Here is a 23740-nt window from a genome sequence, read left to right as displayed (position 1 = left end):
AACCATTGGGGGGGCCCAGGAGAAAAAGTTTCGGAACCACTGTTGCAGACTGTGGTCACAGAGTTGTCCCATATTTGCGACATGTCAGTCAACACCTCCACACAATAATTCAGTGCATGAGTGACAACTTTTTTCATCACAGATGCAACATGTGTATCTCAGCCAGTACATCTAGCTTTGCTAGCATCTCGTACACAGAGCTTACCTTTCTTTAAGTTTTCCTTCCAAGTGACGCTAAAAAAGTTGGATGAAGTTCCCACCGCCTGTAAAAGCGAAGCGCTGCTGATTTTACATGTCGCCATATCTTATGATTTATGCAGTGGTATTATATTACTGACGATTAGACAGACATCTTCTCGATGGGTGACAACAGACACGCAAGTCACGTTGTTGCTTGAATTTTACGGCGCCACCTTAAGCCCCTGAACTTCACATTTTAACGGAAAAAAAGCGCAATGCAACTTGGATGTAACAAGTAACGCAACAGTTTTGTAGATATGTTGTGACATCCCCCTCAACTTCACGTGGAGGGATCCGTCATTTATTGTGTTTTATCCTGATGCGGAGCAGAAGGGGTGGGACCAGGATTCGCCAGGCCCAGCGCGTCCTTGGTATATAAGCAGCCTGCTTCAGCGCATGGGAGGAGGAGAGAGGAGCTGAAGCTGGCTTGGAGCTGAGTCGGCTTCTCCACCCAGCTCTGCTCTACAGAGGTGGCTCTACCCTCACCTGCCTGCCCACCCCGTCTTTGTTTGGGTTTTGTTTTGTTTAATCTTTCTTTTCTTTTGCAGGACTTTTCCGCTTACCACCAGCTGCAGAGATGACATCGACCCCAGGGAGGCCACCCGCTTGTCGCTGTTTATTGTTTTGTGTTGTTTAATAAAGAGCGTATTTTTTTATTGAAGGCCGTGTCTCCCTGGCTTTTGTTACGGCTCACGAGCCGGGTCGTAACATATGTAGTGAAGTAGAAAGTACAGATACTTACTGTAAAATGTAGTGGAGTAAAAGTAGAAAGTATCCATTATTAAATCTACTTAAGTAAAGTACAGATATGCGAAAATTGTACTTGAGTACAGTACTTCCCACCACTGATCCTTGTATGGATACTTCAGATTAAAACACAATCGTTCACTAAATGGTTCACATGTTTAAGAAGAATATGAAGATGCAACTGAATAAGAGGTGGGTAGAGGGGTACAAAAATTGTATTCAAGTCAGAGTCACATTATTATTAGTCATAAATCTTCTCAAAACATTAGTCCAATATGTACACTCAGATTGTAATGGATTTTGCAGTTTTGTGCCTGTCCTTCCACTGAGTGATGCAATGGTAATATACATCAAAATAGCTTTTCTGTGTTGTTCACTGTTTCTAGTCTTCTCTTGTCTGTCACTCAAATACTTTTCAAAGCGTAAATTACTTTTAGCATAGCTGAAAACACGACATTTAAACAAAACACGGCTCCAGTAGTTAGAGTAAAGCCACTGTTTTCTTTGGATCTAATTGCTATTTGTGAGCTTGTGTTTCTAAGTGTAATCTGGAGAAAATATATTTTATGACGTCAACAATGTAAGAATACTAATAAAAACTTTATAATCTTTATAATAACTTTCTAATGTTTATAGTGTCTTTAAAATAACTCAAAGGGAAAGTTATCAGTAAAGACGAGAGGGCAGGATAAGCTATTCCCCCATCAGGTATCAGAGCTTGAAAATCAACACTGTGCGGCATACCATAATATTTGTGTTAAGTTGTCATAATTTTCATTGTAAAAAAACGTTTTGCAAAAACAGGACTGGACAAGTTCAAAGGAAAATCAACAAGTTAAAAGGGAAATCAGATCCACTGAATGGATCAATGGTTCTACTGACCTATTCAGTGAGACAGAGAACCACCATGAAATCCATTTGAGATATGTTGTCATTCAAAGCTGAATGACAACAGTATTAACATGACATTTTCGTTAATGACCTAAATCTCTCTAAATGGAGCCCTGCCCCCATACAAATAATCTCAGCCTCCCTGATCTATACTTGTAATGATATAGCATTTTAATAGCAGAACCAGTTTATCTTCGTCTATGGAATCATTAAGAGCAGTATGTAGTTCCAAAGCACTTTTGTGCAGAATACAAAGTAAAATGCAGTATAAAACATTCAGAGTTGTGTATCATTTCCCACTGCGTGCTATTTTATTGTAACTTTTCACTGACAGTGATATACTGTACAGTGTTTCATATGGTACTTCAGGGAGATTATGTCAATGACACCTTCATCAAAACTAAAAAAAAAAACTGGCAAACTTTATTTGTTTGGGGTTTTTAATAACCAATTACAAGTTACTAACATTTTTTAATTAAGGTCCTGCCAAAGAATAATCATTCTAAAAAGCATCTGTTCTACAACTGAGTAGCTGAAAAAGGAAAACAATTGGTTGCAAGGGCCTAGCCAAGCTCAAGACCTCAACCTGACTGAAAAGCAATTGTAAGGGAGTTATGCAGAAATAAATGCCTTCCACAACATCAGAGACCAATAAAATCATACAGAATATTTTTAATTCAGATGGTTCCTTCTGATCTGGATCTACGGAAATTATTGGAAAAGAGTTCTTATATTCAGATTTAGGTTTTTAAATATTCATGTCCCAGTGTAGCATGTTGTTTTCTTCATCTTAACACAAAAATAAGAGCTCGAGTTTTATTTTAACTTATTAAATTTTAAATTTTGAACTTATAGCTTTTAATGTAATCTAAATATATGAGCTGTGAAGTTAGTTGCAGCTACCAAACATTGTGCCAAAATCTTTTTTGCACTGTCCCCACAGCGAAAGCAGATTCAGATGGACTTTTTATTTTATGGATATAAAAAAAATCTATTTTACATTCCAACTATAAGGATTAGTTTACTCTTTGTTCCCAGAATGCAGACTGACCTAGATGCCACCCTCCCCCTCGTTCCTGCTCTTCTCCAAGGTGCCATATGGCCAAAGATTAGAAAAAGCCTCATTTCAACAAATCCCAGAATGTTACATTGTAAAAGAATGAAGGAAAAATTGAGCTTAAGGATTTTGTGTTTATAATAAGAAAATGATGCTGCCAACAGCCAGTTTTTGACTGAGTTCCACTTTTTACACATTACAGTGAAAAAAAGGCAGTGAAGCTTATAGAACAGACTCTAATATTAAAAGAAATTCTAGCAGTGGTGAGTGTCACTCAATGGTGGACAGCATGTTTGCTTTCACAAAGCATAGAGAGGCTTATACTGTTTTCATTGTCCATTTGTAGAAAATGTTTTATCCAACTGTTTAACACTTTTCAGGAGATGTAATCTTTAGTTGTAGGAGTTTGTTGTTGAATTATCTGACTTGCCATGTTTAGTGTTTTTAAATACATTAAAATATGTAAAACAAATAACTTCTTTAACAGATGTTTTAATCTTCTGCTTGTTGTTTGGGTCTGAATACTAAAAATCCTTCCTTATAGATTGATCCAATAACTGTAAAGCTCTTAAAGGCTGTGCAGACTCCCCTAAGTAACGGGAATGTTGGTGAAAAAGAACTAAACTTTAAGCAGTGTAGTACAGTCTTTATAATCCTGCCACGCCTATGAAGGTAACCACAAGGTGCTGTTTGTTCCTTTTATGCCTTCCTGCATTCAACCACACAGTACAGGCAAAAATTCTACAGGCAAAGAATGAAAACTCTAGACCTTATACAAGCCTAGAGGTGCAAGGACATACGGAAGGCTAATATAATACCACAAAAAAGAAATCAGAATCACAATAGCATTGAATTTAAACCCCTCAAATGAGTTATTAATGCTGATGTAAAAGCAAAAGTAAAAACTCCCATTATGTTATCTTAGGACTAAATAGTTCCAGAGACACAGCAGAACATGTTCTATTAAGGAGTTTAGGTTCTACCTAGAGTCATTGATTTCCACCTCAGGAACAACTTAAACATCAGGCTTAAGGCAGACAGCTCACTATAGAATGTTCTGAAAATATGGTACTTCCTAACAATACTTTGCACCAGATTATTTGAACCTCCCTCTAAAGTTTTTGAAAGTTCTATCAAAGGTCACTGCTCAAAGCTATAGACAGAAAAGTTAAATAAATCTGATATAGGCGGTTTGAAGGAAACGTCCTAACCCATAGAAATGCAACCCCAAAGATGTCTCCTAAACCAATCACTTCAGTAGTTTTAGATTGCTATGACAGATCTCTGGATCTTGTCATTTTACAGTACAGACAGGACCATTCACTATAGAGCTGCATTTATTTCAAAACAAGAGTTCTGAGCATGCAAGAGCAAGCCCAAACCAAATCTGGACATTTGTTCAATTCAAAAAGTCCTTTCAAAGAAACATTTGGTTCTCAGATTGTGTTGGCAAGCAATAATAACCCTGCATTAAACCAGTGTGCCCACAATTTTATAGCAAAAGCCATCCATAGTTATGCAAATATATGTAAATGACAGCAAGGGGAAAAATCATCTGATTCTCAGAGGACAGTACAATTTATATTTAGAACATAAACCTATTACCGCCAAAAAATATACATTTAATTTAACTGAAAGAAGTCCTCTAAGCAAGACCAGTCCTCTTTACTGCAATAAATTGGAAATGAGCTATAAAAATTACTTTTGTTTTAAAAGAATACATTAAATAACTAGGCAATCCATTCACTCTTCTCCTTAATTCAGGTAAGACGCTTGTGATGTTGTCTCTGGATCCTTAACACAATTGCTGCAGCTGTGTTCTGGATCCATCTGGTGTCTCTTGAACCTTGTGATTCTCCTCCCAAACTCTACAAAAGACCTTGCTTCATGTACCTCTCTTAAGTTATTGATTCCTGAGATACCATGCCATAATAAATGTAACTAATTAATGATGTCTATTATTGTATTAGTTGTGAATACCATATTAATACCCACAAAAATATAATTTAACTTGAAAAAATATGAATGAAAACAATCTAATTTGAGAAAATCCCAATTTTTATTCTGATTTTCATTGATAAGAGTAACCCTTCCAAGGAGAGTAATGAGGGTCAAAGCTGTTGCTATTACAGAATAGCAACAGCTGAAAGAGAACGAAGAGGTTTAGGGACCTGAGAGAGGCTGACTGGGCAAAATGACTGAACAAAAACAAGAAATAATCACAAAGACCACACTAACAATAACTACAGTTCATTAAAAATACAATGATAACACAAAAAACCACAAACCTGGAAACCAAATTCATAAGCTAAAGCAATGTCCCTCATATTATCCTTCACTTATTTTCTGTGAAGAGAGAAAAAAACTGGTCAAGAGCATTCTCACCTCACAGGGTCAACCAAAATACTGTTATTGAATAATCAGGCCACAAACTGAATAAGTAAATAGTTCAGTTCTAGAACTTGATCTCGAATCCAAGGCCAAATAAAACAGTTAAGGATCAGTTGTATGAGAAGACGAGGTCAGACCACAAGAAAAAATCAAACCTAATGCAAAAAATACAGTAGTTAAAAAACAATAAATTATGTGGTATTTTTAATGTTATATACAGAGAACCAACATACAGTTAATCTCAGATCACTTCTAAGACAGTGATCTGAGACACAGAGTCAAGATCACCACTAAGTATGACAGAAAGAATACAGGGAACAACTCTGAGGCCAGGTCACATACATTAAATTGACAAAAGTATTCGCTCACCTGCCTTGACTTGCATATGAGGTTATTTAGGAGCAAGGAAATTTCACAGCTGGACTTGTTGCTATCACAATCCTATGCTGGAATTCTCTGAGCTCCTTAGAGCGACCCATTCTTTTGCCAATGTTTGTAAAAACAGTCTGTATGTCTATGTGCTTAATTTTATACACCTGTGGCCATGGAAGCGATTGAAACACTTGATTCGGATAATTTGGATGGGAGAGCAAATACCTTTGGCAATATAATATATATACATGCAACAAACTTTTCCTCAGAAAGAGCTATGAGCCCAGATAGCACAGCATGCTATTATTTCTCCTTGTAGCCACAAGTACAAAAAGTCCAATGACATAATAATGTCAACCTTCTTAAATCCAATAAAGCTAACAATGTTATAACTTGCCAACTATGCAATAAGTTACTATCTTATGAACATAGCATGTAATACATTTAGTTGATAATGGTATAAACATGAACTGCCGTGCGATTTTGGGATTAAATATTTGCTTTGCAGTTTTTGTGCATATATATAGCAAATGGAATGCTGCTTAGATTGTATGTATCCCGAAAGAATACACAACTACTTACTCATTGTTATGTATAAGTAAAATTTAATGAATGAAGGAATATTTCATTAATTACTGTGATTAATAAGATGCTAGAATTCAGGAGAACAGTTTTAATGTAAGGTGCAGGTGATACACATTTACAATATGTTCAAAGATTTATTTTACGTCACACAAATAACATGATTTACCACACAACTGGCAAAGGGTTTTATTTTATTGGTGTAAAAGTGTTGCTACATTATTAGCAAATTGTTTTGCTAAAGGATTTAGCACATTTGAAGAGGCTAAAATCCTTCAGCTATTGGTTCTTAATACATTATTGGTTGCTGCAATCCCTGTGAAATCTGAACCCTACCAATAGGCTGCTGTCTTTTATTGACAAGATTTAACTGCTATTGGTTACGAACTTTTGTGGGCCATTATGACCAGGCTGAAAACACACAGAGGCCATATTTTTTTTACTTAAAAATACTAAATAGCTTTTTTTCYATTTAGCAATCATTTTAGACATGCAATATTTAATGAAACAAAGTAGAAAAGAACATTTTATTGTAGGTCATGTAAACAGTCTGATTTGTTTTCCTTAATAAAAGTTAGGTTTTTAACTTTTTTTGTTGAATATTTTCCATTTTGTTGGTTTAGTCTAATCTCAGCAACAAAAATGAGAACTTTGATAAAAATGTTTACATTTTTATAACTAATCTGCTGAGTAAAACATTTCTGGATATTTGTGCCCCAATGTCAATGATACTGAAATCAAAGAAAGACACAGCTAAAGAAAATAACACTTTATTTTCTACTTAAGAAAATCTCATCCTAAATATATGTTTAAAGTTAATCTGCATCAGCTCCATTTGCTGAAGGATCAAATTTGTACCATTCTTAAGCTGCAGTTGGGGATCAGATACAATTATTCCAAGGGCCACCAATGGCCTCCTCTGGGGGGTGACACCTCTGGTATAAAGAATAATCTTGTATTAGGTTACAAAATGCTAACCTAATACAAGGTTATTAGGTTAACCTTTCTTTTATGTAAGAAACAAAAGCACAACATGCACTGTAACACTTTAAACCATTGTGTAGACATACTTGTTAAAGCAGGTGTTTATTCCTGGACAGATTCTTCTCTTGTTCATACTGGCTGCTCAAAGCTAAAGAAAAAAAATAGTTTAGTATGTTCCTTATTCTTGGTTGATCTTGAAATAATTAATGATGAACAATCTGCTGTGGAAACAGTCTGATCAAATGTAAATATCACAATTTTTTCTGACTTCGTCAAAACTGTAACCTAACAAAGACACTAACGACTAGAATGAGGTATACAGAGCAGACCTCTCCTGCAGAAGGCAAATCATGGTAAAAAAACAGCATTGCACACAGTTTGACCAAATCAGTACAACAACAAAATGGTATGATTGTGAATATAAAAGCAAGTCAACTATTTCAGAGTGGTTTGTTTGTGCTTTATTTCCACTGTCAAAAGCGTTTCTTTTAATTCCTGCAGGATGAGCTGCACTGAAACAAAAACAGGACATTAACACACCAGCTCATCCAGTAGCCTATATGTGCCGTCACTGAATCTTAATGGAATGTAAAGCATACCGTACCTTTAAACTACATGGTGCACTATAAGCGGCTCCGGATTCCCAACAAAAATCAAATAATGCACTGTTGTTTTTCCTATGATGGATGAATTAGTCCTCCTGACTGGTGCTCCAAAAGCCCGCATCCACGCAGCAGTAAGATGTTGATCTTACTAATATGTTGATCCAGTTTGACGAGTGCCTGAATAAAGTAGAGCAAAGCTGCATTTTAGTTCAACCTAGAAGAAGAAGCTCCAAATAGTCTTCTAAACTCCCTTTAATGTGTCTAGAGCAGAAAAACCGACATTTAATGAAAAGCTGCTGTAAATATACTTTTCTCTCCAGCAGATATCTGTGTTGATTACTGAGGGACATTTATCACTCGTTCTGATGTTATTCTCGTCAAAGCGGGTGGAGGGTGGAGTCAGAATGTCCAAATCTGCCCTCCGGTTGTTATGCCCTGAACACTGCCTGCCAGGCATTGACTTCGTCCAAACTGTGGATACTGTGAGAGTTTAGGGGTATATGCCACGGACTTCCGTTTTAGCACTTCAGCATTTTTTGCCACATAGAATGGTTCCGGTGCGCAGGCAACAGTACCTTAACAGTGGCTCCTAGGTCGCTGTAGGACTATTAATAATGCTTATAGAATTATTCAGACGTCCAGAAACGCTCCAACAACAAAGGATTTAAGCTGGATGTGTCAAACTTCACAATAACTTTGAAGGTAAGTTAATAAATTGTTTGTATTCACCATAATGCCTTATATGTCTGACGTAGTTAACAGGGACAAGCTTACAAAGGTGCTATGTAAGCGTGAAGTGTTTTGATTATCTGTGCAGTGTGCAATCTACATATCTATGCTTTATATATATATAGAGAGAGAGATCTGTCTATATTGTGCCCAACCTATCAGTCGAAGCTGAAGTTAGCTTCCGAATGTAGCATCTAATTCGGAAAAAAAGCTAAAGGGCGATTACTCCTAATTTTTCACTATGTTGAGCTTTTTTAATGTGTTGTACTTTAAAAACAACACCTAGACATTTCAAACCTAACTAGATTATTCTGTACTAACAGCAGAATAAATAAAACATTTGTGAAACCTTCTAATTGATTTGTGAAATTTGTAAAATGTCAATAATAGATTCCAGAACGAATTAGATCTGAATTATTAAATTGGCATTATTTGTTATTTTAACTTTCCGTTTTCTTTCTCTTTTTTATCTATATTATAGTTGGAGTTGGACAGGAGTTCTGTTTGATGGCTTCCTGGAGGGAGAGATTGGCTGAGCTAATGTTGCCAACAACTTTTCTCCTGCTATTAACGCTTTTGCTTTTCTTTATATAGAAAGTATTTCTATCAGTTGCTCTTTTTTCATTTTGTATACAGTATTTGCTCCTTTTTTTATTTTTACCTTAATGCTTACCTGGCCAGTTGAGGTGGAAATGAACATCCTCTTGATTACTGACAAATGTCAGAACCATATGGACCGAGCTGGTTTCGTCAGATCAGTCTGAATCTTTATTTCTCATTAAAACGACTTCTTGTAATTTTAAGACATTGTTATAAAATTGCTTCTTTATTCTGCTGTAACGATGACTGTATTCTTGCACTTAAAATTTATTGTAGCCTGGCCATAATGCTCCTTATACAACTCACAGAACAGATGGTTGAAATAAAGGCACTTTTTGAAAAGATTTTCGGTGATTTTATTATAGAAATTGAGGACGGGAGGAATCGATTAAAATCAAATCTGGTATGAAAAAATCTTGCAAGTCATATCATCCAGCCTTATTCAGTATATTAAATTATATGACAACTGCATATTCTATCCTTAATATTCACATTTCTTTGCTGGTATTACCTAAAAGTGTTGAATTTTAACATCTAACTTGAATTCCTGATCTACATGCAAATACTTGATATAACGTAAACAACGAGAAAGAAAGGTTTGTGAAATGTAGAGTATTACAAATGAGATTCAATTTTATTGTAGGTACAAACAGGATAGCAAAATGAACAGTGAATATATAATATACTTCATAGCAGCTAATCAGACATCGGACTTGTTTGCCTTTACTGGTGATGAAAACTCGTCACTCTGGAGGAGAGGAAGATCGGCTCAGCACCGTCCAGGATGACTGCACTGTCAGGGTAGCCAACAAAGTCTGCAGGTAGATTTTTGCAGATCAGGTGGTCCGGTTTCAAGATCATAGTTTAACCAAGTACTGTAAATAAAAAGTTAGTCCACGTTGTGATGATCCGGAAAACCGTGGACTGATGGACGCCGTCAGCTGGTCCAGGGGCTTGGATCCCAATGGAAAGGTAATCGGCACAACGATCATGGCTCAAAAACACATCACGAGGTGTTACGATGCAATCCTGAAAAATTAAAAACAAACAAAACACTAATAAGCGTTCATATTTAGCTGCACAACGTAATCAAAACTAATAAATCCTCAGCTCTTTGAGAGTTTTGCTTGAAAATAAATTGACAATATCTCAGGAAATTAAAAGTTTAAGTGAAATAGTTCTGGTATCACAAAGAAACTGCAAAAAATGTTTCAGAGGTGTAACAACACTGAAGTTACTGAGTATGAGTGAACTGAAATATTTACTACTTAGAAGATGCATGTTAAAATCTGAATACTCTTTTGAAAGTGTGCAGCTTAAATTAATTTAAACTACTAGCAGGCAAAGCACAGTGTTCGCCTAATAACTTGTACTAGTTACGCTGAGCATAAAGAGATCTGCTAGTGCCTGAATATACACGGGCCCAACAGGACTCTCTCAATTATACCTACATTTTACATTTTGTGTGTAATAGGCCTTTTGACAGGGAGTGGATTAGATGTCTAGTGGATCATCATGTAAACACAGCCACTGAGTTTACATATATTCCGTCTTTTACTGTTTATGTTTAATTTTGAGATGTCAACATGGGTTTTTTCCACACAAAATGTTGTTTCAGCCGTTTGCACAATAAACTAAACTAAAATGAACAGCCTATCTGTTCATGCAGTAAACTTTTTTCTCTATTTGTGTGGGGGCGGAGAGGCATTTCTCAGCAGTATACCACTGCCACCTCACCCAAATCAGGTGCTCACTGCAAACAGTGAAATTTTTTACCAGCTTTTGCAACAGCTGGTGCAGAGACTATTTGACTGATTTGAAATTGGCTCATWCGGTGAACACTTCTACTTCAACAGTTCTCAAAGTAAGAGATGTAGTTATCTTAGGGGAGGACAATACCCCCAGACCGACATGAAAAATGGGTAGAGTCGTAGAGGTCTTTCCAGGCAGGGATGGTCTCATACATTCATGTAATGTTCATACTTCTATAGGTGACTTGTTGTGCAGGCCTATTCAGTTATTGTATCCTTTACCAGTATTTTAATAGAAGATAAATCCTATAAAGATGAGAATAGTTGGTCATCAGGGTGAAAATTGTTGTGACTTCTTTCTACTTATATGTTAAGTATAATTTGCATGATTAGTGACTTATTTAAAATTGTATGTTAAGCATAATTTACATTTACATTACAGTTTTTAGCAGCAAGAGGGGCTCGTAAGTCAAATTCTGCTCAGCCTTGGACTGGCCCTGCATGATGAGATAAATACGCTGCACTGCGTGCAGAGATGCGCAATAAACGGGAGATTTAATTCAATGCTGCTAATGTGGCTTTAGCAGCTCTTCCATTTTGTGTCTGTTGAATTTTTAATAAGTGCCATCGAAACTGTTTTTGTTTGTCTGAGCTTTAATGGACGAGTTTTTCAGATCTCTGCACTGCCGCCCGCATTGACTCTGGCTGACTAAGTGGACAAAGCATTTGATATGGTTTGATTCTTCATGTAACCGGGAAAATAATAATATAATTATTAATAAAATAATTAACCAGCGTGAAACATTGACTACGAGGCGAGCGCGAAAGCTCCTCATCGGGCTGAACCTGCATGATGAGTGAGTGGTTCATTAACCACTAACGCACTGGCCAACTGTGACCACATACATGAACTTTATCAGCGCAGAGACAGAGCCAGGTGCTGGACAGCGTGCTGGGATGTAAATGCCGTACATAATCCTTTGTTCACATAGATGAATTATTCTCACTGCTCGCTCACCTCTGAAAGTTATTCTTGACGTTGTCATAGAGCTGCTCAAAAAAAGCTAATGCGGTGAGTTGTAAACTCTTACCTTGATGTAAAGTTCTCCAAAAAAACATAATTCCTCACAGGGGGATCGATGTAAATATCCATACACCTCCTTTGAGTGAAAGGAGGCACGCAATCCACACTGAGGTAAACTTCAAACATCGAATGAGGCGCCAAAGGTGTGATTGGTTCGCTCTCTCAACTTTAAATGTATCAAGGCTGGAGCATGACATTTGAAACAAAGCCTGTTTTCGCAGCAATGTGAAAAGGCACTGTGGTCATCAGCTTTGCAAATAATGTGTGGCGTCTCAAAGGAAGGAATGCACAGCAGAAGCCAGGAACTCAGGCAACCACAGTGGGTAGCATCCATGGCTTCACGAGGAATCACCTGAGGAGGAAGCACAAGGAAATGGCACTAGATGTCTACAAAGGGAGATCACAGTGAGTAACACAGAGGGCTGGAGTACCAAATACTGGCTAACACTCTGGCGCTGAAGTGTCGGCAGCTCCCCCCCTCATATACTCCTCCAGATGATGTGATAAATTGCAGGTGTGCAAGAATCCAGGAACCACAGGCAACACCCTCAGGAAGGAAACAGCCTCTTCGCACCCTCTGGTGGTAAAAGAGGGGAAAAGCAGCAAAACGGAACCATTCCCACAAACCCCAGTTCCCAACACAGACATTTCAAACCTAACTAGATTATTCTGCACTAATAACAGAATAAATAAAACATTTGTGAAACCTTCTAATTGATTTGTGAAATTTGTAAAATATCAATGATACATTTCAGTTTTTACATCTGGAACGCATTAGATCTGAATGATCAAATTGGCATTATTTGTTATTTTATCTTTGTTTTATTTCTGTTTTTATCTTTATTGTAGCTGGAGTTGCACAGGAGTTCTGTTTGGTGGCTTCCTGGACAGATGCATCGGCTGAGCTAATGCTCAGTTTCCATTTTCCATTTGCTTTATTTTTTTTTACCTTAATACTTATCTGGTCAATTGAAGTAGCAATGTACATCCTCTTGATTACTGACTGAGCTGGTTACGTCAGATAAATCTAAATCTTTATTTCTCATTAAAATAGCTTCTTGTAATTTTAAGACATTATTGTAAAATTGCATCTTTATTCTGCTGTTATGATGACTGCATTCTCGTAATTAAAAATTCTTGTAGTCTGACAATAATGCTCCCTTACCAACTAAAAGAAGTAATAATTGAAATAAAGGCACTTGTGAAAGTATTTTCTGTAATAATTTTTTATATATAGAAATTGAGAACGGGAGGAATCAATTCAAATCAAATCTGGTATGAAAAAAATCTTGTAAGTCATATCATCCAGCCTTATTCAGTATATTGAATTACATGACTAACTGCATATTGCTTAATATTCACATTTCTTTGCTGGTATTACTTAAAGGTGTTTTTAAGCATTTTAATATCCCACTTGAATCTACATGCAAATACTTGATATAATATAAACACCGAGAAAAGGGGAAAAAGGGGTTGTGAAATGCAGAGTATTACAAAAGCGATTAAATTTTATTCTAAGTATAAACAGGGTAACAAAATGAACAGTAAATATATACACCGTGTTCCAAATTATTATGCAAATTGGATTTAAGTGTCATTAAGATTAAATTGTTTTGTTGTGTTATTAAATTTATAGATGGTATTGTGTGTCAGGGGTCTTTGAATCACTATAATTAATTTCAGAGAGCTGGGTTGATTAGTTTGTCTGGTGAGCTAAATTAAAGGAAATCTACTTAAGAAGGATGTTCCACATTATTAAGCAGGCCACAGGTTTCAAGCAATATTGGAAAGAGAAAGGATTTCTCTGCTGATGACAATCTTCATATAGTGTAATGCCATATGACAAGGTATGAAAACATTAGATATTTAATGAAAACTGAAGCGGTATCGTACTGTGAAGAGATTTGTGGCTGATTCAGATCAAAGATGGGTTTGTGCAGATAAAGGCATAATGAGGAAGGTTTCTGTTAGACAAATTCATCGCATTAAAAGAGCAGCTGTTAAAATGCTCTTTCAAGGCAGCAAATGGTTATTTGAAGCTGCTGGTGCCTCTTGAACCTCAAGGTGGAAGATCCTCTAGAGGCTTGTGGTGCATGAACCCACTATCCGGCCACCCCTAACCAGTGCTGACAAGCAGAAACAGTCGCAGTGGGCCCAATTAATTTTCAAATAAACTTGTTTACTGATGACTGCTGTGCAACCCTGGATGGTCCAGATGGATGCAGTAGTGGATTGGTGGTGGATGGCCACCATATCCCAACACGATTGTGACGTCAGCAAGGAGGTGGTGGAATCATGTTTTGGGCCGAAATTATGAGGGGAGAGTTGGTCGGCCCCTTCGGAGTCCCCGAAGGTGTGAAAATGAACTCAGCAAAGTATATGGACTTTCTGACTGATCACTTTCTTTCATGGTTTAAAAAGAAGAGCTGTACCTTCAGTAGTAAAATCATATTCATGCATGACACAGGAATGCTGCAAGGAATGGACCTTACCAAGCTCCACCCAGAAACGGCCCTCGAAAGTCTCACGTGACTGCATGTCTCACAAACAAAGCCTCGCTGTGCTTAGTTTCTATGTGTAATTTCATTTCGACTGACTCTCTGCAGAGTATTTCTGAGTCAATTAGTGTAGCATTTCTGCCGGATTTTCAAAAAATATCAGCCACGACAATGGACAGCGGAACCAACAAGTTCATGTCATCTTTTTGGACGACATCAAGGTTTTTGAGCCACGCAATGCCTCCAAGATTGTGCGCGTCATAGCTAAAAGCTACTGATCAATGAGGAAAACAGCAGATCCTCAGCATAAATATAGCTGTGGACAAGATCACTGTCGCCTATTGTTCTTGCAAGGCTGGGTAAGTCGGACATTTATGATTTTGAGGGTGATTTCTGTTGGCAAATGTTCTTACGTGCCTAGGCCTGATACACGGTACTCGGAGGCTAACACGATTAGCGTGGCTAACACGATTACAGTTTAGTAAAAGCTAGCGTGGCTAACACGATTACAGTTTAGTAAAAGCTAGCGTGGCTAACACGATTACAGTTTAGTAAAAAGCCTTTTCAGGTCAAATAAAATCTTTAATGCATGTCAGATACAGTACACATTGCATATTGATCTGTTCAGCTAACGGAAAACTGTAACAGACAGGCTTCAAGGTGGAGAAGTTGTATCGGTACTGCCATTATGCTGTACTTGGCTAAAAGGTTTTCATAATGGATGTTTATTATTGACTTTCTTTTTTTCATTCACTAAACACAAAGAAAGCAAAGCAATAATACTTACAGACAATACTTTGTTCTTATTGATCCTACAACGGTTGAGCTGCAAATGCGGTCGTGCACAAGCTTTGATCCAAGCAAGGCATTCCGTTTCAGATTTTGGAAATCTGTGAATTTTAGTTCCACAAATACAATCAGGATACCTGACATCGCCTGTGCAGATACCCCACTGACGGTGGAGAACCATTCTTTTTCGAGTCCTGACGCAAAAACGTTCTGCCAGTCTGCTAGTCCACAATGTACATTAGAATGTATTTACTACTGTAGCTTGCGTTTGTGAGATGGTCACGCACGTGGTAGCTGTGCTGTGACGTAAAATGGACATTAGCCAATGAAACACCGCCCCTGTGGTAAGGTCCATTCCTGTGTGCCCCTTGTATGGGGATAAAAAGGGGGGAAACTCATGGTGTGGTCACCATCCTCCTCTGACCTCAACCCTATTGAGAACCTTTGGAGTATCCTCAAGCAGACGAGCTAAAGGTAGGATGCAGTTCATATCAAAACAGCAGTTCTGGGAAGGTATTCTGACATCCTGCAAAGAAATTAAAGCAGATACTATCCACAAACTCACAAGTTCAATGGATGCGAGAATTGTGCAGGTGATATCAAAGAAGGGGTCCTATGTTAACATGTAACTCTGTCTGTAAGATGCTTTACATTGAAATAGCTTTTGATTTTAGTACCTGTGCCCACTTAAAGCTGCACATTAAAAGAATGACCGTTAGCAGTTCTTTATAATCCGTAAAATGTTTAGAAAATCTGCTGTGCATAAGAATTTGGAACAGTGCATTTTGAGTTTTTTATTTAAAAAAAAAAATACTGTTCTCATTGGGAGTTTTGCTCTGTAAAATTTGATTTATACTGTAATATAAAGTAATCATGACTTGAAAATTACACGGACCATCATTTGCATTGACCATTTAAGAAAATCTGAGAAAATATCACTTGCATAATCATTTGGAACACGGTGTAACTGCTTCATAGCAGTTACTCAGACATCAGACTTGTTTGCCTTTACTGGTTATGAAAACATGTCACTCTAGAGGAGAGAAAGACCGGCTCAGCTCAAGTCCAGGATCACTGCAGTGTCAGTGAGGCCAATAAAGTCTGCAGATAGATTTCTGCATATCTGATCCTCCGGTTTCAAGATCCTAATTTAACCGAGTACTGTAAATAAAAAGTTGGTCCGTGCTGTGATGATCCGGCAGATCGTGGACTGATGGACACCATACCGGTCAGCAGGTCCAGGTGCATGGATCCAAGGGAAAGGTAATTGGTAGAGTGGCTCAATCATGGCTCAGAAACACATCACGAGGTGTTACCATGCAAACCTGAAAAATTAATAATAATAATAATAATAATAATAAGTGTTCATATTAGCCACACATTGTAATTAAAAACTAATAAACCCTACGCTCTTTTTGAGAGTTTTGCTTGAAAATAAATTGACAATATCTCAGGAAACTAAATGTTTAAGTGAAACAGTTCCTGTATCACAATTAAAGAAACTGCAAAAAATATTTCAGAGGTGTAACAACATTGAAGTAACTGAATAAGAGTAAACTAAAATATTTACTACTTAGAAAATGCATGTTAAAATCTGAATATTCTTTTGAAAGTCTGTAGCTGAAATTAATTTAAACTACTATCAAATGCAGTACATGGTTTGCCTATTATCTGTACTAACATTAATACAAAAAAATGATGCATAGAAGTATGGAGAGCTATTTCAGCCAAAGTTAAATAAATAAATAAATAAATAAATAAATAAATAAATAGGTGAAATAAATAAAAAGAGTAAAATAATCTTTCATTTATCTATTTTTCATTTATTCCTTTATACATTTAACCATTTATCATTAATCTATTTTTCATTTAACCACTTTTCAATTTCCCTTTTTCATTAACCCATTTTTTCATTTATTTTTCAGATTACCAATTTCTCTATTTCCCTTTTTCATTTATCTATTTTTCAGATTGTCAATTTCTCAATTTCCCCTTTTCATTCATCTATTTTTCATTTGTCAATTTTTCATTTATCCCTTTATCCATTTACCCATTTTTCAATTTTCCTTTTTCGTTAATCCAATTTTTCATTTATTTTTCATATAATCAATTTCTATATTTCCCTTTTTCATTTATATATTTTTCATTTGTCCATTTTTCATTAATCTATTTTTTAAATTTAACCACTTTTCAATTTCCATTTTCATTAACCCAATTGTCTATTTTCCAGTTTCATTAATCAATTTCTCATGTATCCCTTTTTTATTTACCCATTTTTCTTTTATCTATTTTTCATTTAACATTTGTTAGAGAATTTTTTAATTTTTCCCATTTTCCAATGTCCCTTCATTTAGCATTTCCTTGTTTTCTTATCACATTCTATCACAGGTGAAAAAATAATACTTTAGTATATTTCAAACATACTTAAATTTGTGAAAGTACACTTTAAGTATACTAAGTATTAACTGTACTACCTATAAGTATATCTGAAGTATACTAAAAGTATACTTGTACCAATTTTGAAATTAGAACTTTAAACACACTTAAACATAATTGCACCAAAATACACTTTGTAAAATTCGGCTTCTATTTAAAGTGGAACTCACAAATACACACAAGGGGGATACTTCATAGGCATCAGGTAAAATATGTTACACCAGTTAAATTGACAACAAAAATAAATATTCAACCACTCAGAATTAAATTTGGTTTGACTTTTAGCCACAATGATTTATTACAAAAAACCACAAACTAAGAAAATAAGCTTTATCTTGATAAATAAATCAGTAACCAAAARTTACTCAAAGTTTAGGATAGATAAGTTTAGGATAGATTTAATTCTATCATGTCAGTAAAGAAACCCAAATAGATAAATGTTCAAAACTCTCGATCCTTATTACTGCGAATATTGTCCACAAAAGAGTTCCATATCCTGGGAGCCTTTCTCCCTTTTAATCCAAAGTCCCAATCCAAAACGAAAAATCCAACACGTCAAAAAAAAACCTCCCCAAAAAGTTAGAAAAAGGAGTGGTACCACCAAAATCCCCCAAAAAGAAACGTAAAGTCCAGATCTCACCGGGAATGTCTTTCTTTTCCTCCCCGGTGGCGATCTCTCGATCCGTCGGCGTCCTCTAGCCAATTGGCGTCCTCTTGCACCTGGCGGCGCTTCCTGGGTGCGAGCTCCAATCCAGCTCCTAAAGCGCTCGATCCGCGGCGCTGGGGCGAACTTTGATTGCCGTTTTATCTCTTTTCTTCAATTTGTTACTTATTCTAAACGTTCAGGCAATTCAAGTTTCCCGCTGCACGGACCTGACGGTGAGCGTCTTCCTCTCTGATCGTGCCGCTGCGCGCCGATGCACACGCCCCTTTTTATACATTAATATCAGCCACACCTAAAAAACCAATATGACCTGCCCAAAAATCAGTTTTAGAAGTGGAAAGACAGAATATTTTTTCAACGAAATAACTGTTATACAAACCATATGATACATTTACCTTTCAATGCATTTTATCCAGGAAAAAAACAAACATAGTGGTTATGTTACAATCCCCCCCCAGCCGGAGGCAAGGGAGGCTGAACCCCAAAATAGGGCTTTAAGTTAACCACATTAACTGTGTTTGTTTCTTGCTGCTGGTCTTCCCGCTGGAGCTGATAATTTACTGGGCCTAACTGTTTCCTCACTGTAGCTGGTCCTGACCACTTTGGCGCTAGCTTTGCGGAAAAATTATCTATTGCTTTGGAAAGGGGGTGAGACCTGACCCAGACCAAATCTCCCGGCCAGAAGTGTGCACCCCTCCTCTGGGCATTATAGTATTTGGCTTGTTGGGTTTGACTTATCCTAGCTTTCCGTTTGACTTCTTCCTTCATCTCATTGTGTCGCTCCAACAATTTGTATACGGTTTGCTAAGGTGATGGTGGTTTGGCTATCATCCTTTCCAATGGTCCTTGAAGTTGACGTCCCAACATTGGCTCTGCAGGGGCTTTTGCTGTGGTTTCATGTTGAGCACTATTGATGGCGAAACGGAATTCCCAGATATGTTGGTCCCATAGATTGTGATGCTGTCCAACAAATGAAGCTATCATTGTTTTGATAGTTCTGTTAGCCCGTTCAGTCAAGTTAGATTGGGGATGATAGCTGGTGGTAAAATGGTGTTTTACCCCCCACGCAGAGCAAAAACTGGACATCTCTTGACTGGTAAACTGGGCCCCCGATCTGACACCAGGCTTTGAGGAACTCCAAAGCGAGTGAATATCTCCTCCTGGAGGATAGTGATGAGTTTCTGTGTTTTGCTGTCTCTTAAAGGAAACATTTCCACCCACTTTGTGAAGTAATCGATCACAACAAAAAGGAAGACGTTTCCTTTTTTACTGCGTGGAAAAGGTCCCATCAAGTCGACCCCAAGTTTTGCCCAGGGTTCAGTCAGAGGTGTGGGTTGCAGAAAACCTGCTGGAGCTTGATTGTCCGGTTTGTACTTCTGACAAACTGCACARGTCTTTACATGAGTCCACACATCCTTACGGACTGACRGCCACCATGCAACCTCCAACAGCCGGAGAAGTGTCTTTAGCCTGCCCAGATGTCCACTCAACGGACGATCATGGAAGTACTGGAGAAACTGAGGAACCAAAGACTTGGGAACCACCAGCTGATATTTCATGCCATCTTTTAGAGGAGTTTTCCTATACCAGAGATCGTGAACTTTGCATAAGAGGCTCCTGCCAGGTCTCTGGTATCTCGGGTCCTGGGCCATATCCATGAGGTCTGAGTCTTTTTCCTGAGCTTCCTTGATTTCTGCTAATGATAGGGGTAAGCCTAACATGGCTTTAGCAGAATTCAGGGCTACATGTGCTGGTCCAGCCGAGTCAGTAGGCATCACTCGTGATAGAGCGTCTGGCACTACATTGTGCATTCCTTTTCTATATCGTACTTCAAAATTGAAGTCTTACAACCTCAACACCCAGCGTGTTAATCTAGAACTGGTTCTGGGGCAATTGAAGGCCCAGGTTAAGGCAGCATGGTCCGTGCGTGTAAACGGTGAACTTTGTACCCTCTACAAAATGTCTCCACTTCTCCACGGCCCAAACAACTGCCAAACATTCCTTCTCAGAGGTGGAGTAGTTGTGCTCTGCTCCTTTCAGTGATCTTGAAGCAAAAGCAATGACTTTTTCTCCATCRGGGGTTGGTTGGACCAGGACAGCTCCCAGACCAACATCGCTGGCGTCTGTATGAATTTCGAATGGTAACTTGAAATCTGGCTGCCCCAGTATAGGTGATTCCACCAAAGCTTTCTTCAGTGTCATGAAAGCACGTTGGCAGTCCACTGTCCACTCCCAACTTACATCTTTTTTGAGCAGCTGATAAAGAGGCGTAGCTATGTCTGCGAAGTGTGAGATCAACTTGTGGTACCAAGCAACCATCCCGAGGAATCTCTGAAGAGTCTTATGGTTAGATGGAATTGGATAAGCCGTAATGGCGTGGGTTTTTTCTGAATCCACTTGAACACCTTCTGCTGACACAATGTGTCCAAGAAACTCGAGTTCTTGCTGGAAAAAGTTGCATTTTTTAAGATTGAGGGACAAATTGGCATGGTGTAGCTTTGTGAATACTGTGTCCAGGTCCTTCAGGTGTTGCTCAGGAGTGGCGGAGAAGACAATCACATCATCGATGTACACACAGCAGATCTTTCCACGTAGCTCTCCTAAAACCTTCTCCATTAAACATTGAAAGGATGCTCCTGCATTTTTCAATCCAAATGGCATGCACTTAAATTGATAAAGTCCAAATGGGGTAATAACAGCAGTTTTTGCTTTGCTGTCCTCTGCCACTGCCATCTGCCAATAGCCAGACTTTAAATCCAGGGTGCTGAAAATGTTTGCTCCAGTCATTGACTCCAACAACTCATGGATGATGGGCATGGGATAGGCATCCTGAAGAGTTTTGGTGTTCAAAGCTCTGTAGTCCACACAAAATCGAAAAGATTTGTCTGGTTTCGGAACAAGGACAACAGGGGACCCCCAGGAAGACTGTGATGGCTCTATTATATCATCTTTGAGCATTCCATCAATCTGTTCTTTTATTATCTGCCGCTTGAGACACCCGGTAAGCTCTGCAGCGAATGGGTATTTCATCTGTGGTCATTATTCTGTGTTCTTCCACAGATGTTCTACCCAATGTATCTGAGCATACAGATGGCCAGGCCTTCAAAAGCTTCTGGACTTCTAGTGGTTGCTTTGTCATCCAAGGACATGACTCTGTGGTTGATGCCTTGTTCTCCTCTATGGACAGAGCCAGGATAAGATGAATTGGAGAAGAACTAGCAGGCACAGATGATGCGGTCGCAGCTGAAGATGAAAAAGGGTAAAAAGTATAACCTTTTGGCCCTTTTATCCCATATGTGTGGTCGCCTAGGTTGATAATGGCAGAAGTTTTAGTCAGAAAATCGAGACCAAAGATGATGGGAAAGGTGAGGTTATTATCCTCCGCCACAAAGGTCTCTAAAGACCACATCATCCCATGCCACCCATAAAGGATTGTTGCCTTCCCTAAGGCACTATATGCTTTGCCATTGGCAAGTGCAAACTTTTGGTTGTCAGCTGGCTTCAAAACCTCCCTTTCTCGAGCAATTATTTTCCACTGACTATTTCTCATCAAGGAATAGGTGCAGGCTGTATCCAGTACAGCATTATACATCCTGTCGTGCACCTCTATGGGAACATGAAGGAGGGAGGATGCAGAGCCATGCTGAACAACAGATACAGAGTCGGCTGACCTTCTGGGATTTCTGGCGTCCCTGGTTGGGCCTTTCCCTTTGGCCTTGTGCTGATCCACTTTCCCCCAGTAGATTTTGACACCAGCACAATCTTTTTCAACCTGGGATCCCACCTTTATTAATTGATCCATGGTTGTGACTGTGCCACGCAGACAGCCTGCTATTTTCGGATTGCAGTTGTTTAGAATCCTCCTCACAAGCTCTGCCTCACTGATGTCCGGCTTCCATCGTAGACACAGTGCTTGATACTCAAAGACAAAGTCTCTCAGACATTGCTTTGGCAACTGGACCATGTCTCTTAACTTCTCTTCTACTTCTGGCAGATAGTCTGGAGGTAGAAAAGCAGCACAAAAGGCATCCTTAAAATCAAGCCAGTTGTGTATCTTGTTTTTAGCCACACTCCACCAACTCCGAGCCGAGCCTTTTAAGACAGCAGTTAAGGCTCCCAATAATTCAGGATCAGACAGGGGTCTTACTGTTAGATACGTCTCACACTGATCAATGAAGTTTAAAACATCAGAAACTTCTCCTGAACCTTCAAATGTGGGAAACCCCAAGTGCACGGGGGGCTTGGAATAAATCACAGGTCTTCGGCTTGATGAAGTCAAGTGGGAGGTTGATGCCGGGAAGTCTGCCATCCCACTGTTTATTGATGGCATAACTGGAACCATCCCTGAAGTGATGTAGGCAGCAGTTTGATCCGTCCTTGGGGGGTGTGAAGGTCCAAGGCTTCCTTGTGGTAGACTTTGTACAGGTAAGGCTAAAGGTGGAGATGAAGTTTCAGGTAAAGGAGGCCTCATGGTGGAAAAGAGATGCTCAGAAGGCACGGGGAGACTCGGTCTGACACTATCAAGAGTATGAATAGCTGTAGAGAGTCTAGTGCGCTTTAACTTCTCTATTTCAGCCCTCCACTTCTCATCTCGTCGCAGCAAACAGTCTACTACCTTAGCTTAAAATTCCCTAAAGGCTGTGTTCATGCATTGCTCCATGGCCTCGACATTCCTATCTATACATGTCCTGATGTTTTGCTCCCTATTCAAAGCACTATCTACAGAGGCCCGGAAATCTTCTTCCAATTATGTAACCCTACCCCCCATGTTAGTTAAATCACTCCTAATATCTCGAATGTCTGACATAGGAAGATATTCTTCCTCATCTTCCTCTCTTTCTTCAACTTCATTATCTGATACATACAGGGAGCTAATCAGAGAAGTTATTTCACCTACAGGATTTCTCCTTGTAACCCGGCTTCTCCTCCTCTGTTGTCAATTGCCTCTTCCTGATCTACAAGAAGACCTGCTCCACTTTCTTCCTCATCCTGACCAGTATCTTTTCCCTCAGCATGTTCTGAATGAAAGGTTATGTCATCCATCTTGAAAGAAAACACCCAAACAAAAATTCAAATCTACAACAAGATTCTCTTTAACTGTGTCAACATATATAGCACAAAACCTAAAATTATAATATCCTCGTCCCCGTACGGGCCACCATTTTGTAAAATTCGGCTTCTATTTAAAGTGGAACTCACAAATACACACAAGGGGGATACTTCACAGGCATCAGGTAAAATATGTTACACCAGTTAAATTGACAACAAAAATAAATATTCAACCACTCAGAATTAAATTTGGTTTGACTTTTAGCCACAA

The 23740-nt window shown here is 38.3% G+C and overlaps 2 protein-coding genes and 1 long non-coding RNA gene across 18 annotated transcripts in view; 1 reads left to right on the top strand and 2 right to left on the bottom strand.

The window, feature by feature from the left end:
* The window catches only part of pdzd2 (PDZ domain containing 2), a 192590-nt gene extending 183905 nt beyond the window's left edge, over window positions 1-8685 (bottom strand). For 11 of the 16 annotated variants that reach the window (XM_008417432.2, XM_008417433.2, XM_008417442.2 and 8 more), the window contains exons 1-2: window positions 7869-8685; window positions 7351-7412 (exon numbers count right to left, since the gene is read on the bottom strand). The gene's annotated coding sequence lies outside the window, so the exon portion shown is untranslated. Of the gene's footprint in view, window positions 1-205; window positions 1566-7350 lie in introns of those variants that run through there. The other 5 variants (XM_008417428.2, XM_008417429.2, XM_017306566.1 and 2 more) reach the window with 5 other exon arrangements.
* Window positions 1-23740, top strand: part of zbtb26 (zinc finger and BTB domain containing 26) — a 1115122-nt gene that overhangs the window by 191575 nt on the left and 899807 nt on the right. The window lies entirely within an intron of this gene.
* Window positions 10063-14635, bottom strand: LOC108166565 (uncharacterized). The gene is made up of 3 exons (XR_001776912.1): window positions 12465-14635; window positions 12041-12385; window positions 10063-10227 (listed from the first exon to the last, which is right to left on the bottom strand). It is a non-coding gene; the product is annotated as an uncharacterized LOC108166565 (long non-coding RNA).

Source organism: Poecilia reticulata, linkage group LG9, assembly GCF_000633615.1.
Source record: "Poecilia reticulata strain Guanapo linkage group LG9, Guppy_female_1.0+MT, whole genome shotgun sequence".
Lineage (NCBI taxonomy): Eukaryota > Metazoa > Chordata > Actinopteri > Cyprinodontiformes > Poeciliidae > Poecilia > Poecilia reticulata.
Note: the sequence above shows the minus strand (reverse complement) of the source record. Positions and strands in the feature narration are given on the sequence as shown.